The sequence below is a fragment of the Seriola aureovittata genome, chromosome 23, assembly GCF_021018895.1.
Source record: "Seriola aureovittata isolate HTS-2021-v1 ecotype China chromosome 23, ASM2101889v1, whole genome shotgun sequence".
NCBI classification, from domain to species: domain Eukaryota; kingdom Metazoa; phylum Chordata; class Actinopteri; order Carangiformes; family Carangidae; genus Seriola; species Seriola aureovittata.
Genome location: NC_079386.1, coordinates 9,405,002 through 9,421,406, shown reverse-complemented (window position 1 = coordinate 9,421,406; position 16,405 = coordinate 9,405,002). Strand labels below are relative to the sequence as shown.

General features: G+C 42.6%; 1 protein-coding gene across 15 annotated transcripts in view; it reads right to left on the bottom strand.

The window, feature by feature from the left end:
* LOC130164395 (adhesion G protein-coupled receptor L3-like) overlaps nt 1-16,405 on the bottom strand; it is a 211,003-nt gene that overhangs the window by 170,245 nt on the left and 24,353 nt on the right. For 14 of the 15 annotated variants that reach the window (XM_056369102.1, XM_056369106.1, XM_056369103.1 and 11 more), the window contains exon 2: nt 15,140-15,226. The gene's annotated coding sequence lies outside the window, so the exon portion shown is untranslated. Of the gene's footprint in view, nt 1-11,553; nt 11,641-15,139; nt 15,227-16,405 lie in introns of those variants that run through there. The other variant, XM_056369094.1, reaches the window with a different exon arrangement.

The window sequence follows — 16,405 nt, the reverse complement described above, 5'->3', positions numbered from 1 at the left end:
TGTCATGGACAAGTAATATATCCCATGGGTCCCCTAAACCATGTGAAGCACATCGATCTGTTTTCCTTCGGAATGAAAATGAGAAACTGGGCAAGAACACTTACTAGTAAGCCCTTTTTCAAAAAACATATTTCTGCATCATTGCCCTGTGCAAACGCTGATTAAACACAGTCATAAAAAAAATGTAAAAAGAAATCTCTGAATTTTACTCTCCCGAAACAGATCTTTTTGAAGGTCAAAGGGCAAACTGCTGTCAAACAACCTTACCGAGTCTCTAACGGAGCAACTTCCTTCCGAAGCTTTTTGCTTTTTTTTTTTTTTTTTGGGATCTCCACATGAGTTATCATGCAAATAACACACTCTGCTGTGTTATTGATTGGTTCCACAGATGCAAGCAGCAGGTTTAAATGGGAATGCTAAGTCTGCGTGGAGAGAAAAGTAATATGATCTGATGAGCTCAGTCTGCATGGAAACCCATCTCATTTGATGTGTCTTTGCTGGAATGACTGTGTGGCAACAGCATAGAGGATACCATGAATCTATGCGTTCGACAGATGAGAAATGTTACTTGGTATAAGGGTTCAGGCCAAACAAGATTGATTAAATCTGTTAAATATGATGAGAATTAATGATCCCTTAAAGATCTGGTTTAACCAAATTCATCTTATACAACAATTATTCAAATTCAAAATATGCTCATACAAGGGAAATATAACAACATAATCACATTTTTGGAGATTAATGTCTTAGTAAGCACATAGGAATTTGGTGTAGCAGATACAAGAGCAGAACAGATAAACACAGCATTTCATGTTCCTTTTTATACTCAATCACCGGCGACGGAGAAAAGGAGCCAAGAGCTTATTATTCAATCTTGCCATTTACCTCCAGATTTCTGGATAATGGTCTCCTGTCCACTAAACACAGCCTATTTAGAAATTCAGGGACGAATGCCAACTTTCCGTTTTTATAGGACATTAAACAAAAGAGCCAGAAAAAGTACATCCAACATCCCTTCCATGTTCTGGCAACACAGATGGATTAAAAATGTCCAACCCATAGATTACTGAGGGACAATTCAGTGGGAAAACATTTACAGGGGGGGGAAGTTGATGGAAAGTGGGATTATATGGACAAGAGAAAAGGTTCACAATAACCAGAGTTTATTTACATCGTCCCCTTCTTCATTAAAGTAAATATAGAGCACTTTCTCCTGGGATATGGAATAACAAAGTCCCATTTTCTTTTTTCTCAGAGGACCCTCCTCCTGTGAGCACTCTGCTGGAAATAACTCCAAGTCCTCAGGTGAGAGCCCTCAGGGACACATCCAGAGGAAGTGTGCTGTATGTTATCATACCCAGCTCATCTCCCAGTACTTTATCTGAGAAGCTGACTTCTTCAGAAGGCGGAGAAGATGCCTTACAAAGTATTATTTTTACGTTTTTATATAGTAGCGTTCTCCCGATGGGAGAGCAGAGCAGGCTCAGGAGGACAAGACAAATAAATTTTACGTCAGCTGGACTTAGCAACCCTAATATACTCTCTCTGCAGGCTGCATTGGTTCAAAGTTTAGGTAAAGATATAAATAAAGTTTTCTCTGTTTCCTTGCGGCCGTTTTATGTCCACGGCTGAAGTGCATCTATTTAGTTAAAAGCACAAGAAAAGGCCGGGGCCGTTTTTCAAAAATTGATGACGGCCTTGCATAAATTATGCAAACTTTTGTCCTTGTGCCAAACAGTGCATCTACTGAATAATAATTACAAGAGGGACTTAGGGATATGAGTATGCAGAATATGAAACACATGCCAACGTCCCCTGTCGACGGTGGCTAAATCAAGGAGAGGAGACGGGGGTTGCAGAACATCATGAAAGACACAAATGTGACAAGAGCAGACGCAACTTTTTGTTCCCTTTCTCTTTCTATATTTGATCTCCTGCTAATGTAAACTCTCCTGCAAGTCCAACAGCCCGACTTCCTCATCATTCTAAGCCCCGACTGCTCCAACTGTCACATTGTTAACATCATCTGTAGGACTGGCACCTATGAAATCTCTAGCCTGGGCATGTAAATTAACAATCCATTACTTTATTGTCATGTTTAGTGGCTTGTATCACTGTTGGACATTTACAAGGATTCCATGTAAATTGGAGATACTGCGGCTTGATAACTCAGTGAATAAGGCCGTTAAAATGTTCACCACCGGGGACAACAGAGTTCAGCTGGATTTTATAGGACGATGAACGAACATGTAGGAAATTGTATTTTTCAAATGAAATTTGCCGGTTTTTATGCATAGAAGAACACAGAAACAATGCGTAGATTAATGCCTTCACAAAATAATTCATGATAGTAATAGTTCTTATGAAACATTCTACAGTCTGAGAGAGTGTGAGAAGGCCGGCTGGAGCAAAGCAGCAGCGGGACAGTTGTTGGCGGTTTGATTTGCAAACGCAATTACCTTATTTGCTAATCCGGTGTGCCCCTTCGGTGAGACAAAGGTGTCCAATTTCAGGTGAATCCTATCGCGTCTTTGTATCTGTGAGTACAGAGCAGTGCCCTACAGCTCCATTAGTTGTTTTTTGCACTCCAGTGTCTGATTGGAGAGATAATTTTGGTCTTCAAAGCGAAGCCTCGCCGTCTTTGTTCTTACTTCCTGGTGACATTCTGTTGTAATTACTTATTCAGTCAGTACAACTGAGCTGAGCAACAGAGTGTTGCACTGTGGTGATTTTAAACCCGACTCTGTGGTTGGATTTGTTTTTAACATATATATATTGTCCATTTGGGAATGGGTGGGTTTGTGTGAGGGTATGGGATTTTTTTTTTTTTTTTTTGGGTCAATTATCTTCCACAAAGCAAAAGAAACATATTTAACCAGCTGCTGGTGGTAGCCACATATTGGTACAGACATGACAACGGTGTTGATCTTCTCCTCTGACTCTCAGCATGAAAGCGAATGAGCACATTTCCCCAAAATGTCAAACTATTCCTTTTAAATTACAAATTACAAATCTCGGTGGACTAATTGATTTAATTAATATGGGAAACTCCTGTGGGTTTTCAGTGGGTGCCATGTTAATACATGTGACGACTCCACTTCTAGTTAGAAAAAAAAAACTAAAATCCCTATCGGCCTTCTCACTGAATACCAAATGAATTTAGTGGATGAATTAGTATGCGAGTTTGGTGCAGAGCATTTTGTTATTTCCTTTGTTTCATTGTGGAAATGACGAGGGAAAGCGCTTGATTGATTTATGGAAATTCATTCAGCGGCTATGACATTTGTCAGGCTGTTGTATCAATCGCAATACCGTCTGGAACAACGACCACTGCAACATCACAGATGGAGCCAACGGACGAAAGAGAACACAGGAGAGAGTCACACGTTTGGACATTTGATTATGTAAAAAAAAAAAAAGAAAAAGAAAAAAAGAACTAATTTCTCTGTCGACAGGAATTCTCATCTTAGCTCTCTAAAAAAAAAAAAAAAAATGATGTGATCACAAGTTAAGAGAGAGCGACGTGTTTAAATACACACACACACACAAACACACACTCCTGCACACATCTGCTCGTCAGTGAGCCCGTTGGAAACTGTCACATGCCTGGCAGGTTCTGTAACTTGGGCAGATGGTGCAGCACAATTAGACCCACCGAATCTCTCAATCAATCTCCTGTATGCCATACGAAGAACCTGGACCCGAGCTGGCTCTTCCTGCTAAGCCAATGCGCTCGTCCACTTTGTATTCCAGCCTTTTGTTTGCAAATTGTTCTTATTCTGTTGCCTTGCCTTTCCTGAAATCCCCTTCCTCTTCTGTACTTACTCTTCTTCCCTTTATTTTCTCTAAGCTACAATACGCATGTTTTCCCCACACACTGTTTTTTTTGTTTTGTTTTGTTGTGTTTCACTTTGCACTACACTTCCTACGACACCCCCCCCCCCCTTCTGTTTTCCTCTGCCCTTTTCTCCCCTGTCTCTTGGCATGTTTAACCACTGGCCTGAATGCAAGACTGTACTGTAGACATTAGGCAAGCGCAAGTGCTTCATTCACACCCAATTACTATGAAAGGGATTTTTCTGGCCAGAAATTCGCAGAGGAGCACAATGAGAGCGTCACAGAGGAACACGATATCCCTGCCGCCTCGTGCTCTTGTCCCATGTTCCGCACACAAAAGAGAAGAAAAGCGATCCGGTGTATCCGACACCGGCGAGGGCCATTAGCCGGAGCTGGTTAAATAAGGATAGCTTTAACTGAGTCACTAACAGAGACGGGAAACATCTGCTGCTCACGCTGGGCCCCTGTTGGCCCCGAGGATTCTGCCTTTGATCAGTGGCCCTCGCAAACCACCTACCTGCAAGAGCTCAGATGAAACGTCCTCTCAAACACACACACACACAAAGTAGCGAGAGACGAAGCACACCTACACTGGAAGAAACGCCAAGTGCAGACATACAAACAAACAAACAAACAAACAAGCCGGCGGAAGACTCCCGCCACCGTATGTATATGTGGACAAGCTGACTGATCCTAGATATGTTCGGGAACTCATGTATACGCTTTGAAATGTGCAGCATCACCGCCGGGCTCTTTCTGGGTAGAGAAAAATAAAAAAACTTGCACGGCTAACCCCCCACCCCTCCCCCTCCCTCCGTCCTGCATGAAAAAATATCCTCATTTCCAGAGGAAGCAAGCCAAACACCTCACTCAACAGTGGGCCAGACGCCACCTTTGGACTGCCAATCCCGCTGTTGTATTTCCTCCACCTGTGACGGGAAGATGATTCACTAGGCCTGCCAGACTGCATCTAGGGACTGTGTGTACTGGGGCATGCTCACTGCCAGCATAGACAAGGGGAGGGACAGACACACACACACACACACACACACACACACACACACCACCTTCTGAACTGCACTGTGACCTGAAAATGCAGTTGATAAAATAATGTGTCCTGTGAGCAGATGTATCGCATTCTACCTGTTCAGGGTGGAAAAATCCACCAATTCGAATCAAGGCATCGAGCCAAATCATTATGATATGGCGCACGGGGAAATATACACGGGGAATGTTAAAAATCTCTATCGCCCCGTATGAACACACCAGCTTGCACCAGGAAAGCAATATGTGAATTATGGGTTAAATTAGATTTTTTTTTTTTTTTTTTTAAACACAGCATGTGTATGTAATTTTTAGGGACTGTATTTTTAGCTGTGGAACCCACGCTCCACCTGGGCTGCATTCCTCTCTGAATACACAAACAGCACCGAGGCACTTTTTTGTTTTGACGATACAAATGGAAAACTAGATAGAAGCAGGCAACACAGATTTTACTAGGAATTACAGCCAGGCTACGATATCCGAACTCCCCAAACAACATACACACCAGGGTGCATTGCTGCAAAGTATATTTTCTTTTCCTTTATTCACATTATCTCATACTTTTTTTTTTATTTTTACTTTGACTGTATTTCTGTTACAGGCAGATATTTGTAATAACTCACAGCACGGTGAAATGTGGTAATCAAGAAAGGCTTTTTCATGCTCTGAAAAAAAAAACAAACACAATATATAACTGTGCATTTCTTTCAACAGGCTACTTGATAAATTGCCTAATGAAATTAAGGAATGGGGCTAAATAATCAGGCAAACCTGAAAGAATTGTCAAATTATGAAATTACAGCAATCTAATTAATGTAAAGAGGGAAGAGAGTTAAATTGGTTTGCAAAGGATTTCATTGGCACAGGGTAGGATTTCATTAAATATAATGTGTGCTTAAATAAAATTCAGTGTATCTCAAACTGTATTATATCATAGATCTTATGTCAAATAGGAATCCAATTTATCCAGCAAGAGACCACTGCCTCGTGCCCACACTTGTTCAAAAAGAATGAAAAAAAGGAAAAAAAAACATACATACTGTGTGTGTGTATATATATATATATATATATATATATATATATATATATATATATATATATATATATACACACTTTGATGTCAGAAGACTGGGAAGAAATGGAGGAAAGAAAAAAAAGCGCAACTATATAAAGGCCACAGGAGTTCAGAAGTCTTAATGGAATGACTTGTGCACAAGCCAAAGGACCCCCCCGCTCCTCGCCATTTCCAGGTGTTCATTATTCTAACCATGGAGAACATCCTGAGGGTCATGCCATGTTCTAATTCCTAATTAACTGCCCAGAACAGAGATCATGGTCGGCAGTGACCCTGACCGATGAACAAGTCCAGTTGGAGTCTCAGGGCATTACTCTTACTCAGGTTTGTAACTGCTCATTTCCAATGAAAAAAAAAAAACCCTCCTCTAACATAGTTACTGTGCTGTGTGTCATGGAACTGTAAGAACTGGGTCGTGCTTTGAGAAAGACGGCCTTAAGCCCGCCGGAGGCTACGCATTTTCGAGACTTAGCGCAACTGGAAACACCTGTGGACTTTAGGGCTTATGGGTAACCACTGTTTCAGATCTTCAGCAGGATTCTGTTTACTTTGTACATGCCACCTATCCGTCAACCCCGAGAATGACGAAGGGGCAAACACAACAAATGAATAATTCCTCACTTCATGGCTAATCTCGGCCAAAGCTACGGACCCATCAGTGGCATGTTTTTACACTGAGATTAGTCATGTGTACACTCGCCGTGCACATACGTATCGGGGGCATTACCGGCACTCATAGGGAACACAAAAGCGTCGGCAGTGACTAAATGTCTATGTTTGCTCTGGAGAGATCAGGCATGCCCTCCATGTTGCAACACGGGCCACCTGCAGTCTGGGAAATAGGTTTCTGGGGAGGGGGGGGGGAATTAGAGGATTCCGATGAATGAACAAGACAGACATGAGTAACCCTGCCCAATATACTGCTTATCTACAAGCTTATGTTGCACAAAGGAAGCAGATAAGCTAAGACATGCAAGCAGAATGAGCGAATGGAGAAAAGAGCAGAAATTAGGATGAGGAGGGGGTGGGGGGGTGAAGAAAACATTCCCAGGTCAAGATCTACAGGAGAGCGGTCAGTTGCGACAGAGCCCGGATGCTTTGAATTGCCGCAGAACAGTTAACCATTGACCAGAGGGACTCATAGCGCGGGATCCATGTCATCCATGGTTATTCTATTCCAAAGACCATGAAAACAAAGCATAAAGTCATTACCAAGGCCTCTGCTGGCCCTGGGCAGTGAATGCAACACTAATCAATAAGAGGAAAGGTATTGTGGTTGGTTTTAGAGGACAGGTGATGTTATATTGCCGTGTGTGTGTGTGTGTGTGTGTGTGTGTATGTGTGTGTGTGTGTGTGTGTGTATGGATAAGATTATCCTGTTTATTAGTGTTCTCTCTGAGGTAGGTGGTCTGGATGGTAGCGACAAGCATCACGTTCCAATGATTAATTTGTGACCGTGAAGGAAGGACACAAAAATACTGTGGCCTAAATGTGATTCACCTTCTGTCACTGTCTCGAGTTTCTAATTATTAACTTTATTAACTTTGACTCGAGCCTGTGTAATATGTTCACCCTTACTTTGCGTTAGGCTTTTGAAACTTAGAATGAAAGAACACACTGGGCTGACTTTTTAAAGTTAAAGCGCCTATGTGTAATTTTTTTTTTTTTTCATGTCAACTATTTTAATGGCATAAGTTTTTGTTTGTAGGGAAAGGGAGACATTCCTGTGGAAATTGGTGCATTCTGTGTGTCGCTTTCGGCTAATTCATTCTTGCCATTCTTTCAAACACAACATATACGCACTTTAAAATTTCAGTGGCAGAAATGTGTAGAGTTAGATTGGAAATTTTGAGTGGATTCATTGATTTGTTTTTGACAGTACAAGTACTCTGCAGCAATTCTGTTAATGGATTAATCGTCTAGGTCAGGACAAACGCCGCATTCGTAAAATCGCGTTTGGGTTTCGGACCGTTTGCCGGTCAAAACAAAGAGTTTGCAGACATCACCTCGGTTCTCCAGAAATTTGTGGTTGGCAAATCCCACATGTCGTAAAGTCTTCACAACCTTGACATTGTGTACTTGAAAATTACATTACATAGTGAGAGAGAATTTGAACACTGCTCCCATATCTGATCAGTGTTTGGCGTTGTCTGGCACACTGAATTCAGCACAGCCCTGTTCAGAGTAAGCACTTCACAATAAGCCACAAGTGACAAAATTGAACTTCAGTTGTCAAGTACCATAATTCCATCCCCAGTGTATATTACGCAATCATCCCCAGAGTCAGGAAACAAATCCCATTTACCTGATTCCTATTTAATTGTTCTACTTGAAAATCCTTTCTGCTCTCTCTTTTCTCTGAACCTGAGGAAAAAAAAAAAAAAACGTTTTACCCAAGAAAAAAAAAGAAAGAAAAATCCCTACCTATTTGAGAATTGCATTCCACCCAGCTTGTCAGTTTCCATTCACAAGAACCCACCTTCAGCACTTATTTTATTTAAACCTGAGCAAATGAGGCCCACGACACAATGGGGTTTCACTGAAGTAAAATAATTGCTTCAATACGGTGTGACAGAAGAGGTTGATTCATTCTGGAGAAAACACTGCCTGTTGAGAGAAAGTGTTGACAGAGAAGCAAGAGACAGTAAAGTGGAAGGAGGAAGAATGAAGAGACATAGAAAGGGGCAGTGTACAGTTTCCCTCCCCAGACAAAACACTACATATTTCTTTGAAAGACAAAGTGTTAAGTTAGGCTACTCTGCGCGCTGTCAATAGCGACGTTCATCATATGGCCAGCCGCAGTCTATATATTGATTAAACCATCCATCACTTTAACTCTACAAGACATTATTTCTAATTAAAAAGTAAGTCATAAATTTTGGGCTTTATTGCCAGGCTGGGGCTGTAAATAAAATTCAAGGGAGGGCGGAAACAGATTGCAGCCCCCTGTCCGCGGTTTAGAGCCAGTGTAAAAAGGACAGACGGCTGTGATGACACCCTTCGGGATCCTCAAACGCAGGGAGGTGCTCCGCTTCACCCCGGATAAACAGATGCAAATCAATAATTTCTCCGGTTGTGTTTTTACAAGGCAGGAGCTTCCTATCGGAAGGGGCCGAGGAGCAGGCCGCTCGTATTGGAGAACAAATATGTAAATTAAATTTTCATAAACCACTTGGGAATACGTAAAAGGAACAGCATTCGGCGTACTTGAAAATGATGTATAATCATAAGAGGTCATGAAAGTGTATGAAAGTGCTCCATCACACAACTGGGTTGGGTAGTAGGCTGGCAGTGACAACAAGCTCCTATTATCTGTCTGTGTCTCCATTTTCCTCTGCTAAACAACAATTTTGCTGCCAAATATGCAGTCGCGGGACATTATTTAATGATCCCCGTTGATAAAGAGGCCATTAGCACACCTACACTGTCGCCAAAGCGCTGACGTCGGACAGGCAAACACAGAGCACTCTCTCAGTCATAGCAGAGGACACTTCACGTTTTGACAACTTCTGATTACCTCAGTGTGTGCGCCGGTTGTCAGGCGCTGAACTCCCCTGACAGCCAGTCGCAGAGTGGCGGAGTGTTGGTTATTTTTTTGACGGGCAACCGGCGGGATGTCTGATTTCACAGGTACTAGCCAAAGGGAGGGAGGAAATGGAGGGAATTAGGGGGACAAAATGAAGAAAAGGCATGTCATTGGATCCACAGCCTCCACTCGCCAACAAAAGGAAAGCGTGTGCAGTCATTATTCATCTGACTACCCTTTCCTCTCCTGGGCTGATTCTTTTTTCTTTTCTTTTTTTTTCTTTTCCCATACCTACCAGAGCGGGAGCAGCTCTGACCACACAAGCGCTTTTAGACTGTGACTTGATAACGACAGAAAGGCTGGAGAATCATATTTGGTTAACTGATAGCCAGACGGGTTCCTTTGCCAACGTGAGGGAAGTGGCCTTGGTCTTGGTGAGAGACAGAAAGAGAGAATCACCCTCCGGGGGGAAGCGAGAACTAATGAGTGAGCTAAAAAGAACAAGATGGAGTGATCCTCTATAAAAAGACCAGCAGTAATCTCTGCCTCTCCCTCCTCTCCTCTCCCCTTAATGTCCTAAGAGATCTTGGCTCCTCCGTAAAGCCTGCTGCCTCCGCACATCAAACAGAGCTGATTAGAGCTGCACACCTTGCTGGAGCTGAAGCTTTGGACAGAGTGCAGTAGAAGTTCAAGGGAGACTCAGTGTTACAAAAACCAAAGAGGAAAAACTCTCCAAGTTAGTGGGCATCTCTCTGGACTTCATACATTTGAACAGCTTCTACTATATATCAGCATGTGACTTCAGTATCAACTTACCATATCTCCAACCTAATGCCTTGGAGCTCAAATAACATCAGTGTCTTTTAAATTAGAGCCATTGCTGCTTTGGATCCTTCTGTCATGTCAGATGATATCAGCGTAGCCCCAGAGGTGCAAGCAGCGCTTGAATCTAATCGTCATCAACAGATCGTCCTGTTCGTTTACATTAGCATAAATGGTCACGGCGAGGAGGACGGGGGGGGCAACAGACAGACACAGTGGGAGAGGAAGGAGTGGCAGAGGAAGATGGAGAGAGACCACGGAGCTGCTCTGTGAGTTTGCTGTCAAGGGTGTTGTTTTATCAAGACACCCAAACTGTCAGGGCAGGTATCAGGAGAGCAGCCAGGCACATGACAAGACACTTGTGCTAACATCCCAGTAACCCCTTCTCATACCGAAATAGCTCTGTCCAAATTTACCGTTCTCTCTGTCAGACTTGGGGGGCACTATTGTCGAAGGGACTCTTACCTCTGGCAATCAACACAAGTGAAATGTTCACCTGCATAGCCCTCTGCGACTGAGGAGGTAGGGGGACGACAAGCAATAACACTGTGGCTTTGTGTGTGTGTGTGTGTGTGTGTGTGTGTGTGTGTGTATATGTGTGAGATTTATTGTGAGAGAGAAACACTAAAAGTTGTAACCAAAGTGTATTTTTCCATAAATCACTCCATAAGACAAAATGTTAAAGAAATAGTTCAACATTTTAGAAAATATGTGAGAAGGATGAGAAGATTTTGTTACCACTCTCATGTCTGTCAGCGGGTGGTCAGCTTAGCCTATAGCGAGACTGGAAACGAGGGAATACAGTTTGCCCGGCTGTGTTCAAAGGTAAGAATATTCACCAGCTCACCAGCTGAAGCTCGCTAATTAACACGTAAGTAGGAGCATGGTCCTGAATTTTTCTTGAATGATTTAAACGAAGATATAACGTGTTAATTCGTTAGCTGAGTAGAGGTGTTGCTATGCAGATTTTGTTACCTTTGGACAGAGCCGGGACAGCCCCCCCCCCCCCCCCCCCCCCCCCTGTTTCCAGCCTTTATGCTAAGCAAAGCTAACCATACTTAACAGACAGATGGGAGCATCTTGGCATTAAACAAATTTCCTTTCACATCTTTTAACTTAAATGAACTGCAGCTGAGCCATTGATTTGTCCAGTTGTGTGAAAAGCCTCTTAGCACCGTATTAAAGGAGCTATTTGCAAGTTTTGCTATTGCTAAATAGCCAACCTTAGCATTAACAGCTGTTTACTTACCACACTAGAAGAAACATTGTGAGTTCAGCATCACAGTTCATTCCTCTACTTGTCAAAAGCTGTCTCCAGTGATGTAAGGCAACCCTTTTGTTTTGCTTCTATTTCTGTCACTTCTTTTCTACTACTCAAGTTAGCATGCTAACCAGCTAGCCCCAGCCGCTTGGCCCGTCTGATCACTTTCCAATATCGAGTCACTGTAGCTGCCTTGAAGAAGTAGCGCTGCTTAGAGGGTGTATTATAACCTCTTGTGAATGCAACGATGGCTGAAGCTCTTGGCAAGACTGGCAAGTAAACAGCTGTTAATGCTAAAGTTGGCTATGTAGCAATAGTAAAACTTACAAATAGCTCCTTAAAAACCCCCTTATTTAGGGAGATACACTGTTTAAAAATGCATGGATGCATGCAGAAATCACAGTGGGGGAAAAAAAGTGCTTTTATGATGATAATGCAGTGCGGGAGAGTGATGAAGACCCACTGAAGACATGAATATTGTATTGGAAGAAGTTGAGGGGGGGAGGACATGCACAGTGTCTCAGCTAACACTACATTAAGACGTATTACATAGACATTTACTGTAAGTATACGCACACCAGCTGCTGATCAAGCATGACCCGCCATATACAGATGAATATATCTCCTAAAGAACTCAACAACACTGTGAATAATTAAAGTTACAGCTGCCTCAGTTCAGAACAAAACAAAGGGACATAAATGTCCAAGTGCGGCGAGCTGTTGTGTGAATCTACCTTTAATTTATTCATAAAGAGGGGGCCACACACATGGCCTAATTAATGCTACTCCTTAATGATTCTAAAAGCTAATAAATGGAGGTATGTGAATTTGCTTGAGGTTAAAATCATTAATAATCAGATCAGTTGGAAGATCTGGCACATAAACACATTACATTTATGCACCACATTCATCCTTCAACCAGAGTTTACATAATATAATATAAAATAAATATATAATATAAAAGGGATGATGACATGACTAAGTCATGTTTTCATGTAACTGCAGGAGTGTTCTCACATGAACAACAAAATGACCACACACGTCTGAGCGAATACATTTCCAGCAGGTTGCTGTCGTCTTGACAACAGCAATTTGCTGGAGGGGGTCAACAAATTTGTCATTACCGGGCATGCACTACATCAATGCAATGTGTGCCTCTTAAATAATTCGGTCATTTAGAGGGTTTTGATGCTGGTACCCTTGAGGCAGGCTGCTTTGGTGCTGACCGCAGTTGCCCAAGTAACAGGTCAACAACAACAAAGACGCGCAAAGTCAACTACCTCTGGATAGGATTCAAATTCAAGAACACTGCTGACATCGGCCAAAAGGATTTCGCTCCCTTCCCATTCAAATGACCTGTTTTGCATCATTTCAAGCAGTTCGGACAGGATCACACTATGAAAACAAATGGCAGGGCTTTAAGATAACAGAACCAAAACTTGGCCTGGCTAATGTCATCACTGCCCATTATGGTCAAACCGACTCGAATGGCGGATGCTATGGGCAACCATGTTGGGTATGCAAAGCACTGTAGGAGGGTGCAGAGGTTCATATTCTTGAACAAGGCTGAAAAGAGGTGTTCATAGAAGTGTTTCTAGATATTTCAAATTAAAAGATCCTTGCCTAAATAACACCCTTTACATCTTAACTGCAGAAATCTCTCACTATACTATCACACAATATCATGCTTGTAAATCAAGTAGGGATTTTTTTTGCCTTCCTTTGCCCAAAATGATCTCCCTTAAGTAGACTGGATTTAATCCAAAGTGACCGCAAATTAGGCAAAAGAAGGTGCATCAAATGAAGGTCGTAATTCCACGTCGGGTAGCATTTGGATATTTATCATCAAAGCGGCTCCCAGCTTTTAATTCATTTGACATCTTTCAGCACTAATACAGTATCTGATTTCTGAGAAGCACCAGTACACGGTCACACAGCATGACATCGGGAGGAAAGCAGCGGGTTGCAGGACAAGTCGCTGAAACGGGGTTGCTACACAGAATAGAGACCGAGGCCATTATGTCTGCACCAGATTTACACTTCATATCTGAAAAGCACAAGCCAGCGCCACGCACAGCCACCGCCCGCTGCTCTCAATGTTATTCAAATGACGGCACAATTCTATTTTCACCTTGCAACTAATGTGACCATTACTCCTGTGTCAGCAACATTTACCGCCCCTTTCTTTTGTGCTGGATGTGCTGACGAACTGGCAAATTAATTTATGAAAAAAAATGGGATTATCCTGGGAAGTGTGTGTGTAGTTGGCGGGATTGAGCTCAAATGCATTTCCCAATTATTCTCTTCTGAAAACTCCCGTCACATCAACCCTGCTGAAACAGTCACATGAAGAATATGAGCCCCTGGGGCCGTATAAAAAAGGCGATATGACACATTTTCCCTCAGTGCCGCTTTTTATGCCTTGATCTTATTGAATACAATGCAGTAAAATAACATAAAAACATGAACAGGGTCTCGAAAACGTGTGAACAATGTATGCAAAAGAAAAAAACAAAAAAACAAAATATGCACTGCCGCGAGGAAGTAGTTAGGAAAAGAGGAAAGGAGGGGCGGAGGCACTGAGTCAGATGGAGGGGAAACAGGAAAGATGGATGTAGCAGGGTATGTTTGTGTGTTTGTGTGTGTGTGTGTGTACGTGCATGTGTGTGTGTGTGCGTGTGTGTGTGAGTGAGCGGGGATGTCGGCAGGCAAACCTATCATCCACGGAGCCCACCAGTAAACTCTGGAGGGCAAACAATCTTGCTAATTGAATTCAATCCAGCCTCACCACGGGAGGCGCCGAGGCTAGTGGCTCTGCTCAGTATAGAGAGGGTTGGTTGGAGGTGTAGGGAAGAGTTTGTGTGTGTGTTTGTGTGTGTGTGTGTGTGTGTGTGTGTGTGTGTGTGTGTGTGTGTGTGTGTGTGTCGATGGGATGAGGAGGGGAGGGCTTTAGCTGGCATGACAAGTGAGTAAGAGATGGATGGTGGGGGGGGATAAGTAGGAGAAGCAGAGAGCAAACACAAGGCTGCAGAAGACAACAATGACAAACAGACAGGGAGAGGAGGCAGAGCTCGGTGCGTGGAGGTTTTCGGTGGAGGGTGGGGAGGAGTACAGGGAGCATGAGACACGGGGCGTGGAGAAATGGAAGTCAGCTGCGCTGTTGCATGATTACACCGAAAACATCATTTGCATCTGGGAATGGAATCCAAACACGCTCGGTAGATACGTATGGTTGACAACCCAAAAGAAGAAGAAAAAAAAAAAAAAAAAAAAAAAAGAAATGGCGATGGCGGCAGAAATTAAAGGCTTACCGCTGATGTCCCACAGATTTGCATATTAGGATGAGCACCTATCATGATTCATTTTCATAAACATCCTACTGCACACAAAGAACAAGCCCAATTGGCCCACATGAATGGTTCTTCATTATTGCACCGTGTTTAGGGAGGGTGGGGGCCTGCTTGTGTACTTAATCTGGGATCTACTGCGTATTCATGACTTGTAATGAGACATTTTCAGCTCGGTTTGTCAGGATTGATGCTCTCACAGATGGTGATAAAAATTTGTACCGTACCTTTGGCGTGAGAAGGTGAGTGATTCTTGAGTGATGTCCTCACAAATCCAGCGTATCACATGCCAGATAATAAAACCATGTTCTGTCCTGGAAGGAGACACAGAGAGGAAACAAGTTAGGGAGAAAGAGAAAGAGAGAGAGAGAGAGAGAGAGAGAGCAGGCTACACTCATTCTGTCAAAATAGGTGACGGGGGACATAATTAAACAGTCCAGCAGGAGGAACTTTTAATGTCTGCCAGATTGACTTTAAGTCACCGTTAACAGACCTGTGCACATTTAAGATTTAAGATTCAGTGAGAAAACACACAAACACACACAAAAAAAAATGACTGAAAAGCCTCAAGTGTTAGTTTGTCACAGTCACCTCACACGAAAACTCTATATTTTGGTCTCCTCTGGGACGACCATTATTAAGTGGCATCTTCATAAATTTTTCAGCTGTTGTCTGGTTCGCACACTGGTGATGGAGCCCGGATTGCGGCTGTATGAAGTGCTATTCAGGTCACATCAGCTTTTAATGGCTGATTTATTAGGGCCCAACAGGGGCTTGGTGATGGGCTGCAGGACAAAGAGCCTGTTTTAAACTACATTAACACTCCGCAGTAAATATCCCATACAACATTAGCATTTTGATGACTGCCTCCAACCTCACCTTTTGCGCCGTCTCGTTTTCCCGTCGTGCACATTTTGCCCTGCTGCCCTGCCTCTTAGCCTTTGTTTCAATCCATCTTTCACGCACGCCACTTCCTGTCTTTGAGCCTCCACGTCACTCCGCTCATTTCATTTTGTTTTTTCCGTTAATATTCTGTACAAACCTTAGCTGGGGTGATACGAGCGTGCACAGTGAAGTGGTTTGAGCTTAATTATGGCTGAATTAATGGGCTACATGTACGGTTTCAAAGAGGGAAAAGAGTGTTTCTTCTTCTTACCTTCAGTGCTGAGAAACTTGTCACCTCAGTCCCTCACCTTATTGTGATGCAAACTATCTTTACATGATTTCTAATTAAATCTCACCTGCAATAATAAAAGTGATGAGCACCAACACTTCTGTAATTGAGGTGTCTGTAGCAGGTTATGGTCTTGAATAATGAGCCAAAATTAAAAAGGATTAATCAGTAGTACTGTGTTTACTATGCAAATTAGGTAGATATTTGATTTGAGAGAATTAAAAAGACACCTTTTTTCTTTTTTTTTTTTAAACATCAACCTATTTTTGAGTTGTCTGTTACATGTCAACGCATCTTTTAACAAGGACACGCTTTAAAG